This window comes from Triturus cristatus, chromosome 9 (assembly GCF_964204655.1).
Source record: "Triturus cristatus chromosome 9, aTriCri1.1, whole genome shotgun sequence".
Classification (NCBI taxonomy): domain Eukaryota; kingdom Metazoa; phylum Chordata; class Amphibia; order Caudata; family Salamandridae; genus Triturus; species Triturus cristatus.
The window spans coordinates 924,215,636-924,241,872 of record NC_140592.1 but is presented as its reverse complement, the minus strand read 5'-3'; the positions used below and the strand labels follow the sequence as shown (position 1 = coordinate 924,241,872).

General features: G+C 37.7%; 1 long non-coding RNA gene across 1 annotated transcript; it reads left to right on the top strand.

Annotated features, from left to right (window-relative positions):
- The first annotated feature begins 1,041 nt into the window (after positions 1-1,041).
- Positions 1,042-24,515, top strand: LOC146799068 (uncharacterized). Its single transcript, XR_014969232.1, has 4 exons — positions 1,042-1,295; positions 1,996-2,054; positions 16,078-16,118; positions 24,106-24,515. It is a non-coding gene; the product is annotated as an uncharacterized LOC146799068 (long non-coding RNA).
- Positions 24,516-26,237: the final 1,722 nt, after the last annotated feature.

Here is a 26,237-nt window from a genome sequence, read left to right as displayed (position 1 = left end):
GTGCTTTAGGAGCTTTACTCTGTAGGTATTAATCTTTTGGCGGGTCTAAGGTAAGGCATCTAAAGGTAAGTCTGTTTACTTATTTTCGTAATTTGCCTGTATTTAGAATGTTTTGTATTCGTAAAGGAGGTTTTAGCTTTACAGCGCATTTGCGGTAAATTCTCTTTGATAAAAACTTTGAACGCGGTCAGACAGGTTGGAGCCGCGTTCCCTTTTGCTGCATCGCTATCTGTCTCATGCATGCTTTCACATTCAATTCGCCAGGAATTCACACCTCCTCGCTAACGATAGCACACACTCTCAAGCAGACATTCCTTTCATCCAAGGAAGACCACCACCCAAACATTAGCATACGGCTAGACAACAAGATTTCACACGCGTGCTGTTCGTAAATAAGTGTTACTTCTCTATTGTTATTCATTTAAAGTAACTCCCCTTTCCTCCGGTTTGACTGTACTTAAACTCGAAGAGCAGCCATTCGAAAACAGTGCTTGGTTCCAGGTCATCCAGTACGAGCTAATCTATCTCTATTGCGAAAAGGTAAGCCACTTTATTTGTATTGCCGTTTTGTAAATAAACGTAGTGAACGTTTTCTATCGTGTTTTGCTAATGTAAAGTACAGGTGTTTTACAATGTTAACCTTAGCAAACATGTTAGGCACTTTTATTGTTAGCAAACGCCGCTCAGTATCTTGATGCCTTAAAATTTTCAAAACCGCGCTTTTATTTACTATATGCAACGGGGAAATTGACTAACATATATTGGGCAGGATTAAGAAGGGGCACGCACCCCATATAACCTTAATGTTTATGCTTTTACCGGGATTACTATATACATTACGGGACCGCTTCGCCATCGTTTGGTATCTTGCTGCCTTTAATTGCCAATGCCCCGATTACTTACATTTAAAAAGAAAAACACTTTTTATGAGGACCATGCGCACACACACCACATTACCTTGCATGCTTTTTGTGTTCGCCGCTATTAATAAATACATTACGGTACAGATTTGCTATTGTTTCCCGTGTATTGCATACTTAGTGAAGCGCTCTCTGCATAATAGACTTTCCCATGGTTTACATTTCAGACTTGCTATTGTTGTCAGGGATCGTACATTTATTAGTTAAAATACAACTTAGAATGCCTTTTGCTTTCGAATCGATGGTTACATTTTTGAGATCATTTAAATTAAATACACTTCATTTCTCTTTTCCTCCACCTGAACTGGAACCGCAGCCATTCTAGACATTTCGTGGGTCATCCGGTACGAACTATACTATCTCTATTGCAAAAAGGTAAGCAACTTCAATTGTATTGCCCTTTTTAGAATAAACTCAACAAACGTTTTCTATCGTGGTTTGCTAATGACAAGTACAGTTGATTTCCAATGTTAACCTTTGCAAACATGTTATGCGCTTTATTTGTTAGCAAAGTCCACTGAGTATCTTTATAGCTTTCAATTTTCAAAGCCGCACTTTTATTTAAAAGCTGCAATGAAAATATTTGCTAGCATAGGTTAGGCAGAATTTAGAAGGGACACGCACACACACCACATTACATTAATATTTTACCTTTCGCCGCGATTAATATATACATTACGGTACCGGCTCGCCATCGTTTGGTATCTTGCTGACTTTAAGTTTCGAAGCCGCGATTACAATCTTTTAAAAAGAAATCACTTGCTAGGACAGATTTAACACGATTTATAAGGAGCACGCACGCACACCACATTATCTTGCAGTTTTTGGGTGTTTACCACTCTTACTATACACATTACGGTACGCGTGTATTGCATACTTAGTGAGGCGCACACTGCATTACAAACTTTCCCCTGGATTGCATTGCAGACTTGCTCTGGTGTCCGAAATTGTAAAATTATTACTTAAAATACAAATTACAATGCATTTGCCTTTCTAATAGATGGTTACATTTCAGAAGACATTTGCATTAACTCCCTTTTATTTCTCTTTTCCTTGACCTAAACTGGAAGAGCAGACATTCTAGACATTTCGTGGGTCATCCGGTACGAGCAAAACGATCTCTATTGCTATAAGGTAAGCAGCTTCTATTGTATTTCCGTTTATACAATGAACTCACTAACGTTTTCTGTGGTGTTTGGCTAATGACAAGTGCAGTGGTTTTGCGATCTCAACCTTTGGAAACATGTTAGGCGCTTTGTAGTTACCACAGTGCGCTTCGTATCTGAATGCATTTAAAATTCCGAGCCGCGCTTTTTTGTCAAGTTTGCAATAAAATATTTGGCGAGCGTAGATTGGGCAGAATTTAGAAGGGACACACATAGGCAGCACATAACCTGGATGTTTTTGGCTTTCGCCGGTATTTCTGTATACATTACGGTACCGCTTCGCCATCGTTGGGTATCTTGCTGCCTTTGATTTGCAAGCGTTACGTTTAGATGCCATCATTTTTATTTTTTTTATCTTATAACCGAACAGCTTGCAAAACATATTAGTCCTACTTTAACGAATGCACACGCAGTACAATGACTTGCTCTTTTTGCTTGCACCACTAATGCTAGCCTTATTACGGTAACGTTTTGCTTTAGTTTCCCGTTTATTTCATCCTCACTCAAACACTCTATGCATAAGATACTTTAACATCGATTGCATTGCAAATTTGCGACTGTTGCCAGTCATCTAAAAATATATGCTAGTATACAAATTTCGCACCCGTGGAATATTAATGCGCTTGATACTGTTCGTTACATGTCTTACGACTGTTTTACTTTTGTTGGCAAAATGTGTTTCGTGATGCGAAATATTTATGTGAAATGTTTTGGTGTGCATGCCTCCTTTTGGATCTGACTTTTGCCCTATGATTGCAGTTATGGTGCGCGCATTCTATAGATTTGGCTTTATTTCTATTCGTTTTGCTTGACATTTAAATACATTTACCATCTTCCGGTTGGGATTCTTTGCATATGCTTTCAAGGTGCATTGTTTACGTATAGGTACCGTCTAAAACGCGTCTTTACCTTACTTAAATCTCCAAGGCTTTTATGCTAATTTAACAAACTGAAACAAGTGTATGATGAGGGGGCCAAAAAGGGGGGGGTAACCTTATACTAGCAGTGACCTTTTATCATGTGATATTTGTTAGACGTTTGGAGGGGGTGGGAGGGGTTTCACAACGTACGCTGGCGGGACGAGGGATCCTTTTCTAAATTATTTCATCGCTCCTCGAAGGTTACTTAATTTTAGTGTTTGCTGTACAAACATTGGCCTTGATGTATGTATTACCCGCAGTAATGCAGATATTACTGTGCAATTGTTTTTGGGGAATCACGCGTTGGAAAAAAATGCATTTTTTCATTCAGAATATATGGTTTATAGCTTAAAAATGTCATGCACTGCTTGGCGATTAAGTCCTGCATTGGCAGTTTTTGGTATACTGCATATATATGCTCCTACTGCGCAACACTTTTTATTACCGGCTTAACGATAGTCTTTCACACACACTCCTCATCCAGTTTACACCATGCGTTCTCTGTTACACATTCTATAACATGCACTCTTATGCCCACTTTCTCCTTAATGCCCCTTTCCATTCACTCTCTACATACACACTGCTTGTGTGACTTCGCGCGTGTGCCTTGGCGCACATAACTTAGCACGTGTCGAGATTATGTTGCATGCCCTCTGTTGCACGTGCTCTGTCACATGTTCTCTCATGCACTGATTTTACATACTCTTTACCATACTACCTGTTGCACACATTTTTATGTACATCTCCTCAACATGAACCACAGCTAATGCTTACATCTCTACTGCCTTTATCTTCAATACTAACCTTTAATATTTGTATACTACATAAATTACTCCTCTCGCTACTCCTTTATGTATATTACACACTGTATCTTCTTTTATCTTCTCTTTGTTTTCCATGCTTTTTCATAATTTACAACTATAAGTTAACAATAGCTAATGATGAGAAAGTGAGCATGCAGGTGAGAACCAATTTGCTAACTCAAATGGTGTTACTGACGTGAGGCTATGTCAACTTTTTGTACAAGTTTTACCTTTTGCTATTCCTATTTTCAGCCGTAATAGCGCACACTCGCCACCATGCATTTCACATCATGCATTCTCCAAAACACACTCAACACCACACAGTCTTTAGGGCACATTCAAATTCACTCTCTTCTATCCACTCTCTACAGCACACTCATTGTGTGACTTAGTGCGTGTAACTTAGCGCGGGTAACTTAGCGCGGGTAACTTAGCGCGTGTAACTTAGCGCGTGTAACTTAGCGCGTGTAACTTAGCACATGTAACTTAGCGCGTGTAACTTAGCGCGTGTGACGCTCTGTTGCATGCGCTCTGTTGCACGTGCTCTGTTGCACGCGCTCTGTTGCACGCGCTCTGTTGCACGCGCTCTGTTGCACACGGTCTGTTGCGCGCGCTTTGTTGCACGCACTGTGCCACACGCTCTCATGCACTATCATTTCACATACTCTTTAGCATACTACTTTTTGTACACATTTTTATATACATCCCCTCAACATGCACCACAGCAAATTGACATCTCTAATGCCTTTATCTTCACTACTATCCTTTATTATTTGTACACTGCATACATTACTCTTGCTCCTGTCGCTACTCCTTTATGTATACCACACTCTGCCTCTTCTTTATACTCCTCTTTGTTTCCCTTGCTTTTCTCATACGTTCGACCTATAAGTTGACAATAGCTTATGATGAGAAAGTGAGCATGCAGGTGAGAACCAATCTGCAAACTCCAATGGTGTTACTTACGTGAGGCTCGGTCAACTTTTTCTGTTATTTTTTCCTTTTCCTATCCCTGTTTTCAACAGTAATAACGGACACTCTCCACCATGCATTTTACACCATGCATTCTCAAAAACACTCCACACCACACACTCTTTAGCACACATTCTCATGCACACACTCTTTTATTCACTCTCTACAGTACACTCATTGTAAAGCACTCTCTGCATAATATACTTTAGCATCGCTTGCATTACAAACGTGCTACGGTTGCCAGCCATCTACAATGATATGCTAATATACAAATTTTGCAACATTTGCATTTTCAGGCACTTGCGGATCGTTACATATGTTACAACTGTTTTACTTTTGTTGACAAAATGTGTTTCAGGAAGCAAAACTTTTTGGGTAAATGTTTTGTTATGCATGTCTACTTTTGTATCTCAGTTTTTGCCTAAAAGTGCCATTATGGTGCGCGCATTCCATAGATTTGCCTTTATTTCTATTCACCATGCTTTGCCTTTCAATACATTTACCATCTGCCTTTTGGCCTTCATTGCATATGCTTTCAAGGCAGATTGTTTACGTATAGGTTACATCTAAAACGCGTATTTACCTTCGTTAGCTCTGTGAGGCTGCTATGCTACTTTAACAAACTTAAACAAGTGTGTGATGAGGGGGGCAAAAGGGGGGGGGTAACCTTATACTAGCAGTGGCATTTGGTTATGTGGTATTTGTTACCCTTTTGGAGGGGGTGGGAGGGGTTTCACAGCTTACGCTTGCAGGATTAGGTACCCTTTTCTAAAAATTTTCATTGCTCCTTAATGTTGACTTAATTTCAGTGTTTGCTGTACAAACATTGCCCTTGATGTATGTATTAACCGCAGTAATGCAGATATTACTGTGCAATTGATTTTGGGAAATCACACTTTGCAATAAAATGGATTTTTACATTCAGAACATATAGTTTAGAGTTTAGAAATGTTATGCACTGGTTGGCAATTAAGTGCTGCGTTGTCAGTTATTTGCATAGTGCATATATATGCTCCTTCTGCGCAACACTCTTCATTACTGGCTTAACTATAGTCTTTCACACACACTCCTCCTCCTCCTCATCCACTTTACACCATGCGTTCTCTGTTACACATTCTATAACATGCACTATTTTGACCACTTTCTCACGTGCTCCATCACATGTTCTCTCATGCACTGATTTTACATACTCTTTACCATACTACCTGTTGCACACATTTTTATGTACATCTCCTCAACATGAACCACAGCTAATGCTTACATCTCTACTGCCTTTATCTTCAATACTAACCTTTAATATTTGTATACTACATAAATTACTCCTCTCGCTACTCCTTTATGTATATTACACACTGTATCTTCTTTAATCTTCTCTTTGTTTTCCATGCTTTTTCATAATTTACAACTATAAGTTGACAATAGCTAATGATAAGAAAGTGAGCATGCAGGTGAGAACCAATCTGCTAACTCAAATGGTGTTACTGACGTGAGGCTCTGTCAACTTTTTGTACAAGTTTTACCTTTTGCTATTCCTATTTTCAGCAGTAATAGCGCACACTCGCCACCATGCATTTCACATCATGCATTCTCCAAAACACACTCAACACCACACAGTCTTTAGCGCACATTCGAATTCACTCTCCTCTATCCACTCTCTACAGCACACTCATTGTGTGACTTAGTGCGTGTAACTTAGCGCGGGTAACTTAGCGCGTGTAACTTAGCGCGTGTAACTTAGCGCGTGTAACGTAGCGCATGTAACTTAGCGCGTGTAACTTAGCGCGTGTGACGCTCTGTTGCACGCGCTCTGTTGCACGGGCTCTGTTGCACGGGCTCTGTTGCACGCGCTCTGTTGCACGCGCTCTGTTGCACGCGCTCTGTTGCACGCGCTCTGTTGCACACGGTCTGTTGCACGCGCTTTGTTGCACGCACTGTGTCACACGCTCTCATGCACTATTATTTCACATACTCTTTAGCATACTACTTTTTGTACACATTTTTATATACATCCCCTCAACATGCACCACAGCAAATTTACATCTCTAATGCCTTTATCTTCACTACTATCCTTTATTATTTGTACACTGCATACATTACTCTTGCTCCTGTTGCTACTCCTTTATGTATACTACACTCTGCCTCTTCTTTATACTCCTCTTTGTTTCCCTTGCTTTTCTCATACGTTCGACCTATAAGTTGACAATAGCTTATGATGAGAAAGTGAGCATGCAGGTGAGAACCAATCTGCAAACTCCAATGGTGTTACTTACGTGAGGCTTGGTCAACTTTTTCTGTTATTTTTTCCTTTTCTATCCCTGTTTTCAACAGTAATAACGGACACTCTCCACCACCATGCATTCTCCAAAACACTCCACACCACACACTCTTTAGCACACATTCTCATGCACACACTCTTTTATCCACTCTCTACAGTGCACTCATTGTAAAGCACTCTCTGCATAATATACTTTAGCATCGCTTACATTACAAACGTGCTACGGTTGCCAGCCATCTACAATTATATGCTAATATACAAATTTTGCAGCATTTGCATTTTCAGGCACTTGCGGATCGTTACATATGTTACAACTGTTTTACTTTTGTTGACAAAATGTGTTTCAGGAAGCAAAACTTTTTTGGTAAATGTTTTGTTATGCATGTCTACTTTTGTATCTCACTTTTTGCCTAAAAGTGCCATTATGGTGCGCGCATTCAATAGATTTGCCTTTATTTCTATTCGCCATGCTTTGCCTTTCAATACATTTACCATCTGCCTTTTGGCCTTCATTGCATATGCTTTCAAGGCACATTGTTTACGTATAGGTTACATCTAAAACGCGTATTTACCTTAGTTAGCTCTGTGAGGCTGCTATGCTACTTTAACAAACTGAAACAAGTGTGTGATGAGGGGGGCAAAAGAGGGGGGGGGTTAACCTTATACTAGCAGTGGCATTTGGTTATGTGGTGTTTGTTACCCTTTTGGAGGGGGTGGGAGGGGTTTCACAGCTTACGCTTGCAGGATTAGGTACCCTTTTCTAAAAAATTTCATTGCTCCTCAATGTTGCCTTAATTTCAGTGTTTGCTGTACAAACATTGCCCTTCATGTATGTATTAACCGCAGTAATGCAGATATTACTGTGCAATTGATTTTGGGAAATCACGCTTTGCAATTAAATGGATTTTTTCATTCCGAACATATAGATTAGAGTTTAGAAATGTCATGCACTGGTTGGCAATTAGGTGCTGCGTTGTCAGTTAGTTGCATAGTGCATATATATGCTCCTTCTGCGCAACACTCTTCATTACTGGCTTAACTATAGTCTTTCACACACACTCCTCCTCCTCCTCATCCACTTTACACCATGCGTTCTCTGTTACACATTCTATAACATGCACTCTTTTGACCACTTTCTCCTTGATGCTCCCTTCCATTCAATCTCTACATACACTCTGCTTGTGTTAATTAGCACGTGTAACTTAGCGCGTGTGAGATTGTGTTGCATGTGCTCTGTTGCACGCACTGTTGCGCATGCTCTGTTGTGCGCATTCTGTTACATGCTCTCACGCACTCTCATTTTACTTAATCTTTACCATACTACTTGTACACATTTTTATGTACATCCCCTCAACATGCACCACAGCTAATGTTTACATCTCTACTGCCTTTATCTTCACTACTATCCTTTATTATTTGTATACTACATTAATTACTCCTCTCGCAACTCCTTTATATATACTACACACTGCCTCTTTTGAAATATCCTCTTTGTTTCCCTTACTTTTTCATACTTTCAAACTATAAGTTGACAATACCTGATGATGACAAAGTGAGCATGCAGGTGAGAACCAAACTGCAAACTCCAATGGTGTTACTTACGTGAGACTCTGTCAACTTTTTCTGAAATTTTTTCATTTTCCTATCCCTGTTTTCAACAGTAATTGCTCACACTCCACACCATGCATTTGGCACCGTGCATTCTCAAAAACACACTTCGCACCACACACTCTTTAGCACACATTCTCATTCACACTCTTTTATCCACTCTCTACAGTACTCTCATTGTGTAACTTACCACATGTGGCTTAGCGCATGTGACTTAGCGCAGGTAACTTAGCACATGTAACTTAGCGCATATGACAGCATGGTGCATATACTCTGTAGCACGCACTTTAGTTACAGCCTCTATCGCACTCTCTGTACTACCAGCTCTTTACCACAGGCTCTCTGCCACACACTGTATGCCACACACTTTCCTACATGCTATCTTTGGGCATGCGCTTTAACATACTACCTACTGTACACATTGTAATACACATCTCCTCTACATGCAGCATAGCTAATGCTTACAACTACTACCTTTATTATCCTCCTATCCTTTACTATCAGTCAAACACTACACACACTACTTTTACTGCTCAAAACTACTCCTTCATGTATACTACATACTGTCTCTTCTTTATTCTCACTTTTTTTCCCCTTCTTTTTTGACACTTACAGCCTATTTGTTGAACATAACTAATAAACAGAAAGTGAGCATGCACGTGACAACCAATCTGCACAATGCAATAGTGTTACTTATGTAAGGCACTGTCAACTTTGTGGGTAACTATTTTCTTTAGCTAGCTCAGTGTTTTCACCATTAATAGACTATTTATTTATGCGCACTCTTTCCCGCGCACTCTTTCCCGCGCCCTCTTCCCCGCGCCCTCTTCCCCGTGCCCTCTTCCCCGCGCCCTCTTCCCCGCGCCCTCTTCCCCGCGCCCTCTTCCCCGCGCCCTCTTCCCCGCGCCCTCTTTTCCGCGCCCTCTTCCCCGCGCCCTCTCAATACACGTACTCTCAATACACGTACTTTACTGCACACCATTTTTAGCACACCTCTTAAACATCGTAGCTAATGATAGGTTTTTTTACTAGATGCATAGCCCAAACAGCACCATACATTTGGGGAAAGCACTCCATGTAGGCATCTCCACCGGAGCACCCCAGAACGATGAAGCCGTGTAAACAAACAAAGAAACAGTTAGTTACAAAACATACAATATGCCTTACCTAAGTCCCGCAAACAACTCCATACTTAGCAAGGAAAAGGCTCCTTGCATGCCGCTGCACCGGAACGAACCTCACTGCTGAAGACCTGTAACGAAACAGAAAAAAAAAATGAGCTACTCACAATATGCCTTACTTAAGTCCCACAAACAGCACCATACTTACCGAGGAAAGCACTCCCTGCACGCCGCTGCACCGGAATGACCCAGACCACTTAAGCTCGAGAAACAAAAAGTTAGATAAAAAGCAAGCAAACAACAAAACAGCAAAAAAACATAGAGCATTGCTTGCCATACTGCTTCTGGAAGATTTTGCCTCACAGCCATAAACATAAGCCAGAAAAGGGCAAAGATAAAATAGAAGAAACATGCCCACCAGCAAATATGGGTCTGGCTGCCCAAAAGAGAAAAGTTGCAAAAAAAGACAACCATGATTCTCAACAGCGTGGGGCAGGTTGGGGGAAACTTCCTCAACAAAAGCTTGCTATGGAAAAGGGGAGAGAAAAGAGTTGGGCCAAAAAAAGCACAATCAAATAATGTATTATTGCTTTTAAAGAACTGAGCAAAATGGAAAGTTTGCATGGAGTACTCAAATTCACGATTGGATGAAGCAGTGTGTATGTGTAGGTTTGTGTAAATGCCTGTGTGACATCGTGAAAAAGTGAATATAAACCACATTTGGCATTAGCTGTTGATGGGGAAGTAAGCATGCACGTGCAAAACTCGAATGGTGTTATTAACATGAGGCGCTGGCAACTTTTACGTTAGAGCAGTGGAATTTATTAGATAGCAATATAGTTTAGTTCTCTACAAACACTCTTGCGTTTGCACTGTTTACCATACAATCTTTAACATGCACTCTTTAACATGCTATATTTTACAGAATACACTTTAAAGCGCACTTTTTTAGAGACACCTCCTCTACATCATACTTAATGCCTACATTTACACTACTGTTGGTCGTTAGACGCGCCTCTTTTTAATCCTTATTTTGTGGAACTTTCAAGCTATATGCTGCCGAATTTTAAGAATGAAGAAGTGAACATACAAGTAAAGTATTTTGCAAACCTCAATAGTGTTACTTACATTAAACACTCGCCACTACCAGGGGATTTGGACTTTGCCTATGTCAATTTTTCCAGCAGTAATATACTTTACTCCTCTACAAACACTCTTTTGCACGCACACTGTTGCACGTGCTCTATTGCACGCACTCTGTTGCACGCACTCTGTTGCATGCACTTCTTAAATGCTCTCTGCCACACGCTCTATCATGCACTATGCTTTTACATACTCTTTACCATACTACCTGTTGCACACATTTTTAAGTACATCTCCTCAACATGCACCACAGCTAATGCTTACATCACTACTGACCTTTATCCTCAACACTATCCTTTACAATTGTACACTACATACATTACTCTTACTCCTCTCGCTACTCCTTAACGTAAAAGACACACTGCCCCTTCTTTATTTTCCTCTTTGTTTTCGTTTCTTTTTCATACTTTAAACCTAAACGTTGACAATAGCTGATGATGAGAAAGGGAGCATGCAGGTGAGAACCAATGTGCAAACTCCAATGGTGTTACTTACGCGAGGCTCTGTCAACTTTTTCTGCAATTATTTCCTTTTCCTAACCCTGTTTTCAACAGAAATTGCGCACACACCCCACCATGCATTTTACACCATGCATTCTCCAAAACACACTCCACAACACACACTCTTTAGCACACATTCTCATTCACACTCTTTTATCCACTCTCTACAGTACTCTCATTGTGTAACTTAACACATGTGGCTTAGCAAGTGTGACTTAGCGCAGGTAACTTAGCGCGTGTAACTTAGCGCATATGACAGCATGGTGCATATACTCTGTAGCACGCACTATATTTACAGCCTCTATGGCACTCTCTGTACTACCAGTTCTTTACCACAGCCTCTCTGCCACACGCTATATGCAACACACTTTCCTACACGCTGTCTTTTGGCATGCACTTTAACATACTACCTACTGTGCAAATTGTAATACACATCTCCTCTACATGCACCCTAGCTAATGCTTACAACTCTACTACCTTTATTATCCTCCTATTCTTTACTATCAGGCAAACACTACACACACTACTCTTACTGCTCTTTCTACTCCATGTATACTACATACTGTCTCTTCTTTATTCTCACTTTATTTTCCCCTACATTTTTGACACTTTCAGCCTATTTGTTGGCAATAACTAATGATGAGAAAGTGAGCATGCACATGACAACCAATCTGCACAATGCAATCATGTTACTTATGTAAGGCACTGTCAACTTTTTGGGGAAGTTTTTCCTTTAGATAGCTCAGTGTTTTCACCATTAATAGACTATTTCTTTATGCACCCTCTTCTCCGCACCCTCTTCCCCGCCCCCTCTTCCCCGCCCCCTCTTTCCCCGCGCCCTCTTTCCCCGCGCCCTCTTTCCCCGCGGCCTCTTTCCCCGCGCCCTCTTTCCCCGCACCCTCTTTCCACGCGACCTCTTTCCACGTGTCCTCTTTCCACGCGCCCTCTTTCCACGCGCCCTCTTTCCACACGCCCTCTTTCCATGCGCCCTCTTTCCACGTGCCCTCTTTCCGTGCGCCCTCTTTCCGCGCGCCCTCTTTCCGCGCGCCCTCTTTCCGCGCGCCCTCTTTCTGCATGCCCTCTTTCCGCGCGCCCTCTTTCCGCGCGCCCTCTTTCCGCGCGCCCTCTTTCCGCGCGCCCTCTTTCCGCACGCCCTCTTTCCACGCGCCCTCTTTCCACGCGCCCTCTTTCCACGCGCCCTCTTTCCACGCGCCCTCTTTCCACGCGCCCTCTTTCCACGCGCCCTCTTCCCCGCGTACTCTCAATACACGTACTTTACTACACACCATTTTTAGCACACCCCTTAAAAATCGTAGCTAATGCTAGCTTTTTTTACTAGATGCGTAGCCCAAACAGCACCATACATTTAGGGAAAGCACTTCATGTAGGCATCTCCACCGGAGCACCCCAGAACGCTGAAGTCCTGTAAACAAACAAAGAAACACAGTTAGTTACAAAACGTTCAATATGCCTTACCTAAGGCCCGCAAACAATACCATACTTAGCAAGGAAAAGGCTCCCTGCATGCCGCTGCACCGGAACGAACCTCACTGCTGAAGACCTGTAACGAATCAGAAAAAGAAACAGTTACTTACAAGATGCCTTACCTAAGTCCCACAAACAGCACCATACTTACCGAGGGAAGCACTCCCTGCACGCTGCTGCACCGGAATGTCCCAGACTGCTTAAGCTCGAGAAACAAAAAGTTAGATAAAAAGCAAACAAACAACAAAACAGAAAAAAAATAGAACATTGCTTGCCATACTGATTCTGGGAGAATTTGCATCTCAGGCATAAACATATGCCTGAAAAGGGCAAAGCTACAAAACAAGATACACGCACACCGGCAAAGATAGGTCAGGCTGCCCAAAATAGAAAAGTAGCACAAAAAACACACCTGAATTTCAAGAGCGTAGGGCATGTTTGGGGAAACAAACTTCTTCTACAACAGCTTGCTATGGAAAAGGAGAGAGAAAAGAGTCGGGCCAAAAAAAAGCTATACATAGATAGCTGTGCACAATCAAATGTATCATTGCTTTGAAAGAACTGAGCAAAATGGAAAGTTTGCATGGAGTACTCAAATTGACAATTGAAAGAAGCAGTGTGTATGTGTGGATGTGTATAAATGCCTGTGTGACATAGTGAAAAAGAGCATATAAAACCACATTTGGCATTAGCTGGTGACGGGGAAGTAAGCATGCACATGTAAAACAAGCGGAAAACTCCAATGGTGTTAATAACATGAGGCGCTGGGAATTTTTATGTTAAAGCTGTTGAATTTATTAGATAGCAATATAGTTTAGTTCTCTACAAACGCTCTTTACTTTGCACTATTTACCATGCAATCTTTAGCATGCACTCTTTAACATGCAATATTTTACAGCATACACTCTAACGTTCACTTTTTTAGATACTCCTCCGCCACATATATCCTATTTAATGCTTGCATTTCTGCTACTGTTGGTCGTTACACTCGCCTGTTTTTGATCCTTATTTTGAAATACTTTCAGGCTATATGCTGCCAAAAAAAAATAAGGAAGAAGTGAACATACAAGCAATAAGTATTCTGCTAACCACAATAATGTTACTTTCATAAAACACTCAACACTACCAGGGAATTTGGACTTTGCCTATGTCAATGTTTCCAGCAGTAAAATACTTTACTTCTCTACAAACACTCTTTGCCATGCGCTCTGTTGCATGCATGCGCTCTATTGCACGCGCTCTATTGCACACACTCTGTTGCATGCACTTCTTAAATGCTCTCTGCCACACACACTCTCATGCACTAGGATTATACATAATCTTTACCATACTACCTGTTGCACACATTTTTATGTACATCTTCTCAACATGCACCAGAGCTAATGCTTACATCTCTACTGTCTTTATCCTCACTACTATCCTTTAAAATTGTACAGTACATACATTACTCTTACTCCTCTCGCTACTCCTTGACGTATGACACACTGCCTCTTCTTTACTCTCCTCTTTGTTTTCCTTGCTTTTTCATACTTTAAACCTTTAAGTTGACAATAGCTGATGATGAGAAAGTGAGCATGCAGGTGAGAACCAATCTGCAAACTCCAATGGTGTTACTTACGTGAGGCTCTGTCAACTTTTTCTAAAAGTTTTTCAGTTTCCTATCCCTGTTTTCAACTGTAATAGCACACACTGCCCACAATGCTTTTTACACCATGCATTCTCTATTACACTTTCTGTACCACACACTCTTTAGCACACATTCTCATTCACCATCTCTTCCATCTACTCTTTACAGCACACACATTCTGTGACTTCACACATGTGGCATGACACGTGTTACTTAGCGCCTCTGCCATAGCCCCTGTACCTTAGCGCATGCGCCAATATGTTGCATAATTCCGTGCTGCAGACTACCATGGGGTGAATTACGTGAAGCACTGACAACTTTTCTTGGCTTTGTTTTTGTACCGTACTGTTTGTCTTTTTAAATGGAACTATTTAAATTTTTTTACTCTAAGAAAAACACTCTACTACTCTTTTCTTCACATTCTGTTACACATTCTCGATGTACACTTTTTGGGCTACACATTGTCTACACTATACTACATTTCACAACACTTTTTCTACCATACTCAACAGAAACCTTACACTGCAAACCATCTCCGTATTATTACATCTGTATTACTCTTTGGAATACAACACCAGAGCTAATGCTTACATCTCTACTGTCTTTATCCTCACTACTATCCTTTAAAATTGTACAGTACATACATTACTCTTACTCCTCTCGCTACTCCTTGACGTATGACACACTGCCTCTTCTTTACTCTCCTCTTTGTTTTCCTTGCTTTTTCATACTTTAAACCTTTAGGTTGACAATAGCTGATGATGACAAAGTGAGCATGCAGGTGAGAACCAATCTGCAAACTCCAATGGTGTTACTTACGTGAGGCTCTGTCAACTTTTTCTCAAAGTTTTTCAGTTTCCTATCCCTGTTTTCAACTGTAATAGCACACACTGCCCACAATGCTTTTTACACCATGCATTCTCTATTACACTTTCTGTACCACACACTCTTTAGCACACATTCTCATTCACAATCTCTTCCATCTACTTTTTACAGCACACACATTCTGTGACTTCACACATGTGGCATGACACGTGTTACTTTGCGCCTCTGCCTTAGCCCCTGTACCTTAGCGCATGCGCCAATATGTTGCATAATTCCGTGCTGAAGACTACCATGGGATGAATTACGTGAAGCACTGACAACTTTTCTTGGCTTTGTTTTTGTACCGTACTGTTTGTCTTTTTTAATGGAACTATTTACATTTTTTACTCTAAGAAAAACACTCTACTACTCTTTCTTCACATTCTGCTACACATTCTCGATGTACACTTTTAGGGCTACACATTGTCTACACTATACTACATTTCACAACACTTTTTCTACCATACTCGACAGAAACCTTACACTACAAACCATCTCCGTATTATTACATCTGTATTACTCTTTGGAATACAATTTCTACTTGTGTTTTTCCTCTATTACATCTACCAACTTTATGAGCCATGCAAAAATTTCTTATTTTCGTTACTATTGACAACTTACTGTATATTACTATGCTAAATCAACATTAATACTTGTTTTTATTCTTCCATAGATAACTGTGAGAAGTTGCGCATTCTTTTTCAAGACATCAAGGTGAAAGTATCTTAATTTATTGTTGATACACCAGCCTATGGTGGAAACAAATTAGTAGGGATCATTAGAATATATATATATTTTTTAAGAAACATACTCATTGTTTTCAGCATGCATAACCTCTGTTTGCGATAGCTATAAGCTGTTGAGAAAGTCTAGTGCTTACAAATCCGTAAATATCATTCACAGGCTATTTAAGAAACACTGAGCTTTGCTTAAAGCACAACATTCGTGGAAACACTACAAGCATATAGAAACACACACCAAATGCATGCTTAGAAAACACTTCTATTCATTTTAGAATCCTATTCATATAGCATAAATTTAATACAGTATACATCTAACCTATCTTACACAAATGAGTTTGCTGAACAGCATCTATTTATTACTTACTGTTATTAGCAGCACAAGGAAAGTCGCATGAAACTTGTATAGCTATACAAATAAATAGTAACTACTCAGAAAAGTTAGGTGTATATAAATTTTGATATATGCTAGTTAGCATTATACTTGTATATAAGCATACAGATATATAGTCCATACAAGAAACTTACAACACTAAAATACAGCATCAAAAGAACGCTACAATACAAACCTATAATAGGTAGTTTAATACCGGCAGTTTATTTGAACAATATTTTTGTGTCGCTATTAATATCATGGAAATACTGCAGGCAGCTTATCATCAAGGGCATAACAAATTTTCTCCTACTTCACGGGGCAAACAATGTTTGCCAAACAGCACATTCGCAATCATACACAATAGCTACAAACCTGCTAATACATGGACTGTAGAAGATTTACATGCCATTATGGACTTAGGGGATGCTTTATATATAGATATGCATTCCATTAATCAAGAACAGCTTATGCATCCTGATGATTTACCAAATTATATCCAACACAATGACACTATCTATTCGCTTAAGCTTAAACAACCTTCTTATGGGGATATACTGAAACAGTTTGACCCATCTTCGCCAAATATGCAAACAGTATTGAGAGCTGCACTCAATTTGCATTGCGGTGTTTTACTTTGCATGGATATGTATGTTATAGCTATTATGCACAGTGAAAATTCATACTTTGTATTTGACTCACATAGCCGCGACAGCACAGGAATGCCTCACCCAAATGGGACATGTATTACCATACAAATATCATTTGAAGGGCTTATACAGTACATAACAAATCTGGCATATAGTCTAAAGCGACCCAATAGTAATTACTTACCATATGAATTAACTCCAATAGATATAAATACTATTAAAAAAGATTCACTACCTAAGGCAATGCTCATAGCAGAAAAAAATGCAAGTGCCATATTACACAAGCATATTTATGTGCATTCTACTAAAGCATGTACAGATTTATTCACACACACATTAAGAACTCGCATAGAAAATGAAAGAGATTGCCTCCAAAGATCAAAGGCAGGTACTCTTGGACATACACAACAGCCATCAGCATCATTAGCTACTACTCAGCATATTCCCCCCTCAAAAAATTGCATTGTGCCTATAACAACTGCACAACTGACGCTACCTACCTGCACTAGCATAGATACAACAGAATATGCAAGTAACTCACATAATACTGCGACATACGCAAATATACTTAGAAATACACTTAGACACCACACAAGAGTCACGAGTTGTGATACAAAAAACATACATACACAAAACATCACAGGCTCAACAAGTGATTTGCATAATACCGCATATATAGGAAGCTCCCATCCTACAAACAGACCTAACACTCAGGGTAACAAAATACTTAGCCCAAAAAGTAACACCAATGCTATATTGTCCAAAATGCATATTAACATCAAGAACAACATAGAACAAACTTTTGGGCCACAAACACAACAACATATAAATGTCGTAAATAGTACAGACAAACAGCAAACACAAACAAATCTTACACTACCATCAAGGTGTACACAATCTATACAAAATAGTCTATTTGCTATTCTACATAACTACTGTAAACCCGCACATAGTTGGGATAGTCAAGACTTGCAATCTATTATGGGACTTGGAAATGCACTATATATTGAAATGCAGTCTCTTAATGAAGAAAATTGTATGCAGCCACAATATTTACCCAATTACATAGAGCACAATAGCATTATATATGCAATTGAGCAAAAAAAGAGCATAACGATGGAGGAGAAGCAAACAGAAATGCAAAATGCAAAGCTTTTGAGAACCCTTACTTCAATGCATTTTAACAATGGTATATTGATTTGTTTTAATGCATATACTATTTCAATATTCAAAACTATTCATGCATACTTTGTATTTAATTCAAATAGCCAAAATGAGGAATTAATACCTCCTGCTAAGGGGACCTCTATTGCTTTACAAATCAAATCACCTGAGCAGGTTATTGATTACATCAGAACGTTGGCTCTCCAGAACAAAGTACCAAATTCATTAAGCTTTACTTTATACTTCACTCCAGTTACAGTACGCAAAATTAGCAAATTGTCACTTAAGGCAACACAAAGAAAACAGAGAGAGAAAAAAGTTACACCTATAAGAGACATGTATATCCATACTACTAAGGTAACTCTACATGCCTCTATAGATATCACACCTATAGAGTTACAACTAGGAAATACACTTACAGAAACACTCAACAGCGATAGGCAAATGCATACAGAGAATTCCACAACCACAAATCATATTGAATCTATCATAGCTATTAACAATCCCAATGCAATAACAAGCACATTTACACATAATGCTGGGATTCACAATGAACCAAATGCAATAGAAGTACAACCAAATAACTGTAACAGAAAAAGATTGCATGCACAAGAAACAGAAAATACACTTAATGCCACAAATATAACATCTTTGACAAATGCCACAATTAGTACTTTCCATGCACAAATTAAATATGGACCAGAGTATGCTTGCACTATTTGCAATCAGTTATGGCATAAACAAAGTTTGCAAACAACACACAAGTAAAAAAAAAGGGCTAAATTCATAGAATGTAACATTAGTCAATATCAAACAGAAGATATATGCCGGACATGTTACACATATATTGCCAAGGACAAAATACCACCATGTTCTGTCTATAATGGGATGACATTTCCTGATATCCCACCTGAATTACACTTGCATAATTTAGAAGAGAGATTAGTATCGCCAAGAATACCTTTTTTATAAATCAGAACGCTGCCGCGAGGCTTCCAAAAATCTCTCTCAGGTGCAGTAGTTAACGTCCCTGCCGATGTTATGACAACTGTTACTGTTTTACCAAGACAAATTAATGATAACATGACGATTCCAATAAAATTAAAACGCAAATTAAGCTATAAATCCTATACCCATTTCGAAAATGTAAGGCCAAACAAAGTAAAGCGTGCAGCTCTATATTTAGCAACTACTAGCAGTATGTTCCAAGAATATGGAGTCACTGTTAATAAAGATTGGGAATATACACCAGAGAATATGCCACCTTGTAATGACACTTCTGATGCAAACAATACATCAGATTCATCAGACAACATTGCAGCTGGGAATTTAGATACTATGCTAACTAATGAAACTATAACTACAGAAAGCATTAACATTATTAACTTAGCACCTGCAGAATATAACACACCAAGGGGTCTATATGAAGACAAAGATTCTGAATATTTAGCTTTCCCCACTATTTTTTGTGGAAAGCGAAGGCCAACAAACAAAGAAAGGCATGTACCAAAACATTACAGTACAATATGTCAATGGGAATTAAGAAGTTATGATTTAAGAGTAGCAAAGTCCATGACAAATGTTTTCTTCAAATTGAAAAAGTTGCATATTAAGCAAATACAGAGCAAAATATACATCTCACTTAGAAAATATTTTAACAATGGTAACATTATTACAGCAAAAGACATCAAACAAAAATTAGATAGCATTTTCCAATTTAATGAGGGATATAACATACTAAAAACAATATGTAGCTCACCACCATATTGGGAGCAATGCAAAAAAGACTTATTTGCTATGATAAGACAATTAGGGATACCAACATTTTTTTTTGACATTATCAGCAGCAGAAACTAAATGGTATCATTTAATCAACATACTATTACGCACTGAGAAAAAAAAAAATGTACAGAAGAAGAATTCAAAAATATGTCATGGGAGGAAAAATGCAAATTAATACAGAGGAATCCCATTACTTGTGCCCGACATTTTGACTTTCAAGTTAGAAAATTCTTTAATTGTATATTACTGCATAAAAGTAATCCAATTGGCAAGGTGATAGATTACTTTTATAGAGTAGAATTTCAACAAAGAGGATCACCACATATACATGCAATAATATGGATTGAAAGAGCTCCACAGTATGAAACTTCAGAAGTTACTACTGTTACAGCTTTTATAGATAAATATATAACCTGTGCAAAACAACAAGATACAAATATCGAGCCTTTATTGCCACTACAAAAGCATGGACATACCAAAAATTGTCGTATTAAACATAAAAGAACATGCAAATACCAGTACCCAAAATATCCAATGCCAGAAACTTTTATACTGGAACCATTACCACTAGACAAAACTGATCAAGAGCTCTTACAGAAAATCGAACTAATCCACCTAACTATGAACACGCAAGAGTTCTCAAACTATTCCTTTGATCAGTTTTTAGATACAATGCAACTAGATCTAAGTCAATATGTTATATGTATACGCTGCATTATAGAAAAAAATACAATTTTCCTAAAAAGAACACCAGCTGAATGCTTTATTAATAACTACAATACGACAATTTTACAAGCATGGCAAGCAAACATTGATATACAATACATCTTAGATGCATATGCATGTGCCGTATATATAGTATCATATATTAGTAAATCACAGCGTGGAATGAGCAAGTTGATTGCACAAGTAGCAAAAGAAGTTTATCACAATCCAAGCATAAAAGAGCAGCTTAAGCATATAGGTAACAAATTCCTAAACTGTACAGAAATAAGCGCGCAAGAAGCAGCCTATCTTATACTTCAAATTCCTTTACGCAAAAGTTCTAGATCGCATGTTTTCATTAATACAAGCCCTCCAGAAAAGCGTACCTACTTATTAAAAGACATTGAGACTATAAATTTGTTACCTGATACATCCAATCAAATACAATATGATAATGTAATAGTAAAGTACAGCAAACGTCCTACAGATTTGGAAACGTGTACATTGGCTGACTATGCATCTATGTATCATGGAAATCTTAAAAATAGAAAGCAGAAAAATGCAACAGACCATGATAATTTCCTCACCGAAAACAACTTTTATAGCTCGGATGAGGAAGAACTTGAAATTAATATACCAAATGAAACTGCTGAAACAGATTATACAAAGCGGCAAAAACAAAAAATAATTCGATATTGCAGATTTAATAAAAAAAATGACCCTGAAAATTATTACAGAGAATTGCTAATGCTTTATTATCCCTGGAGAGTAGAAAATCAAATTATTGGTAATAAGGAAACATATTATGAAAAATACCTAGAACTACAAAATATAGTTGACGCTAATCATACTAAGTATAATAGGCATAATACCCCTTTAACACCTAATGCCAAAGGAGACTGTACATTGGACGCATTACTTATACCTCCAATGGATATAGAAACTGACGAAAACATTTGTCCTGAAGTTCAAACAAATGAACCACTATTATATGACTTGTCATTTGATTTAGGCATTAGGAGTACAAGTACTGATGAACTTTTAACCAATAATATAATGCCAGATGACCAATATCACAGTTTGATGCTAAATCTTACAAATGAGCAACTTAACTTTATATACCATCACTTGCATTGGATAAAAACCAAAGAAACACCTTGCTATACGTTTTGCACAGGTGGTGCAGGAGTAGGGAAAAGCTTCCTTATAACAGCCCTTTACCAAACATTACTACGCTATTACAATACCAAAGCAGGGGAAAATCCTGATAACATTTATGTATTGCTTACAGCTCCAACAGGCAAAGCAGCACATAACATACATGGTAAAACGCTACATAGTACATTCAAAATACCAGTTTCGCAATCGCTATCTCATAAACCACTCACTCATGAGAACAGGAGTGCACTTCAAAATGAATTATTGCATCTTAAATTGCTAATAATTGATGAAATATCAATGGTAGGGGCAAATCTTTTCAATTTTATACATAACAGGTTACAAGAAATTAAAATGTCCAAACTCCCTTTTGGTGGAATATCCATATTAGCTATTGGAGATTTTTATCAGTTAAAACCAGTATTTGACACATACATATTTGAAAATTCTAGGCATTCATACAGACCAGTAAGTACAAATTTATGGCAAACACACTTTAAGTTGTTTGAATTAACAAAAATTATGAGACAGCTAAACGACTTACCATTTGCTCAATTACTAAATAGATTAAGAGAAGGAAAACAAACTAATGACGATATTATACAAATACAAACACGCGAGCAAGACCCACCCCAAAACATTACCAAAACCATCCCTTATATAATGGCAACAAACAAAGAGGTTAATAATATTAATAATGAAGTTTTGTTACAACATATAACAAAATACCCTGTATACACATCAACCGCAATAGATACAGTTGCATCTGACCTAAGCGAAATTGTAAAAAAAAAAATACTAATGCAATTACCTGCAGATGCAACTAAGACCATGGGCCTGCCATTTATATTGCATATTGCATTAAAATTACGATACGATCTAACATGCAATATCAATGTTAACGATGGCTTAACAAATGGTGCAACAGGTATAGTTGAATTAGTAGAAACTATCAATAGCATTCCAAATGTGATATGGATTCTTTTTGATAAAGAAAATGTTGGCAAATTAACAAGACAGGAAAATAGGCATATATATCACAGTAACATTTCACCTCATTGGACACCAATTCATGTTATCTCTAGACATTTTCAATTTACACAAAAATTTATAACAATAATACGCAAGCAATTCCCACTACGCCAATCATCTGCACGTACTATACATAGAACACAAGGAGAAACTATTGAACCACTTTACATCCATTTTAACAATAGTAAAATACATCATTTGAATTATGTTGCTTCAAGCAGAGCAAAATCATTAGAAAACATATATATTAAAAACTTTCAGCAGGACAAAATAGTTGTCCACCCAAAGGTTCATGAAGAAATGGCCCGCTTAAGGACTGATATGCTATTAGAAATATCAGTACCACAATTATGTAATTATCTGCTAAACTTTAATGTTATTGTACACAACATACGTTCACTACAAAAAAATCACAAAGCTATACAAGCCGACACAAATATCATGAAGGCAGATATTATATGTCTCAATGAAATAAACACAACTAGGGAAGGGAACAGTCATTCATTATATATTGACCACTATCATCTGATGCTATTTGATAAATTCCATAATCAAAATACCAAGCATGGGATTGCTATTTATTACAAAAAAAATATTTGCCTTTTGCCAATTTATGAAACACAGCACGAAATTGACATTTTACATTTTACTTTAATTATAAAGAATTGTGATTACTTATTTGTGATAATATACAAACCACCACATGTACAACTACAAAAACTTTTTCAAGTATTAACTAGCGTATTGAGCTTTTACCCAAACTACAAATATATAATAATGGGCGACTTCAACATAGATTTAGCACAAGTATCACATAATGCAACACTACTTTTAGAATACATGCAAAACCAATTTCAATGTCACCAAAAAATACAAAACTACACAACAGACTACAATTCAACCTTAGACCATATATATGTTAATGAAGAGATAACTCACTTTGGTATACTAGAGTCCTACTATAGCGATCACAAAGCATTATGGGTAGCTATTTAATAAGCTGAAATTATCAATTGGTATGTTATTTTGCTTTAGGAATTTGCTTTCTTTACATGCTAGATTCAGAAGGTCTACTTACATTATTTGACTCGTTGCAGATGATTTCTATACAAGAAATTAAGGAAACCAAACACGAGGAAAGCAAACCGTATCAAAAAGCAATACGAGCAAACATAGTCAAATGCTCTGCAAAAACACATTACAAAAACGCTAAGCAAGAAAATAAGATTTTATTCCACATTGCTCTTGCTGACGAAAGTGGGTCAATTAAAGGAACTTGCTACAATGATGATTTTTTCAAGCTAACAAAAGAAGGGAATGGAATTATAATTCGGAATTTTATAAACAAGAACAATGTCATCATCTTAACGAAACAAACAAAGATTTCAAGAATGCCACCATTAACGATCCCGGAAACAATAACCCAAGAAGCAGTATATTTGCTACAGCCGCCTGCACCCCCAGTTTCTCCAATAAAAACTATAAGGAAAGCTAATTTACGGACATTGATGAGCATATTAGGCACAATATCTGAGGTACGTATCATAAAAAAATAAAGGTGCTTATTAACTATTGCATGTAGGAGTCAGTAAACTTACATACTATCAGCAACACTATCTGCCACACACACTTTGTAATAACACTCTTCAAACGACTATACCATACATTCTATAACACATTTAGTAACTCCAACTCTTTAAAACACACACTATTAGCAGCACACTTTACTATAAACTATATACAACACTCACTACAACACACATGCTATCTACAAACATTTCAAGTAATAGCTGTTACTTACTCCTTTTACACACACCACAAGGTTACATATAGTTAAAAACGAACACTCTCTATCTCATTCATTGCTACATAAACTTTGCCAATACTCTGTAGTACAATCTACTACAAGCATACAACAATTTTTTATAAAGAAATAACATCTAAAGGCTATATTTAGGACTAATCGATGTAGAAACTCAAATAGAATACACAACATTGCTGCTAATAGCACTATACTTACTGCACAACACATACAATATCCTAGCAACTCTACTCGCTCATTTTACAATATAAATTATATTTAACTAATATAATTTACGAAAAAAACATGAAAATCTGTAAAAATACACGTCGGACACTAAATGCACTGTAAAGTGTTAATTACATGGAACAGTCCCTCCAGTTTCAAACATATGTAAAGTATTTTTACTATTTATTTGAAACACTTGTAAAAATGATAGCTATACAAAATATCATCATCTACTCTTTTATGTGCACTCTCCTACAAATTATATCATATATATACTTCCATACAAAAGTCTCTAACGCACACTCTCTAACATACACACTGTAGCACACACTATTACACAACTAATACACCACACCAATCAACAAACTTTTCATTCGCATGTTCTCTACAATAAACAAAGATACAGCACAAGTGTATGCTATCTATGCAAGAACCAATAACAATGATTGTTTATCAAATTTAACAGGAGGAAGAAACCAAAACTGTATTCATTGGAGGACAAGAAACAAAACTAAAATCAATAACAGTCAACGATGCAACAGACTCAGTGAAAATAACACTGTGGAGAGACGCAGCGGACTTTCCCATCGAACTTGGGAGCTACATCAAAATAACCCATCTGACAGTGCATGAATTTAACAACGAAAAAATATTGAATTCTACTCGGAATACACAATTGCAAGTAAGTACAATGTAAAAAAACAATGCTAAAAACAAAAAATTTATTCTTTGCAAAGAACTTACTTACACATCTAGAACAGAACACTCATTAAATTCACCATTTTTATATCACACGTAGTAACATCAGTTGCTCTTTTTTCAACATACAATTTGTGATTCTACACATAACTCTCATACACATAGATGAAACACCAAAATACTATATCGCCTTTAAATACATGCATATACATTCATACAAAACACTCTCTAAATATCTCAAACAACTTTTCTGTTTACCTTTCCTACAGCTCAACACCTAACGACAAACTGCAAAACATGTAGGTAAATACATTGCAAATCATACTACACCTTTTGGTATAATAATTTTGCACACATTTTAAAATGCTAGTCCATAACCATGCCATAGTAACTATTTTAGTCCATATCTATACCTTACCTACGAACACATGGAAACATAAAATAGCTTACTTTATATATAGCACTAACTTTCTATCAGAATAGCACCAGAATCATACATTA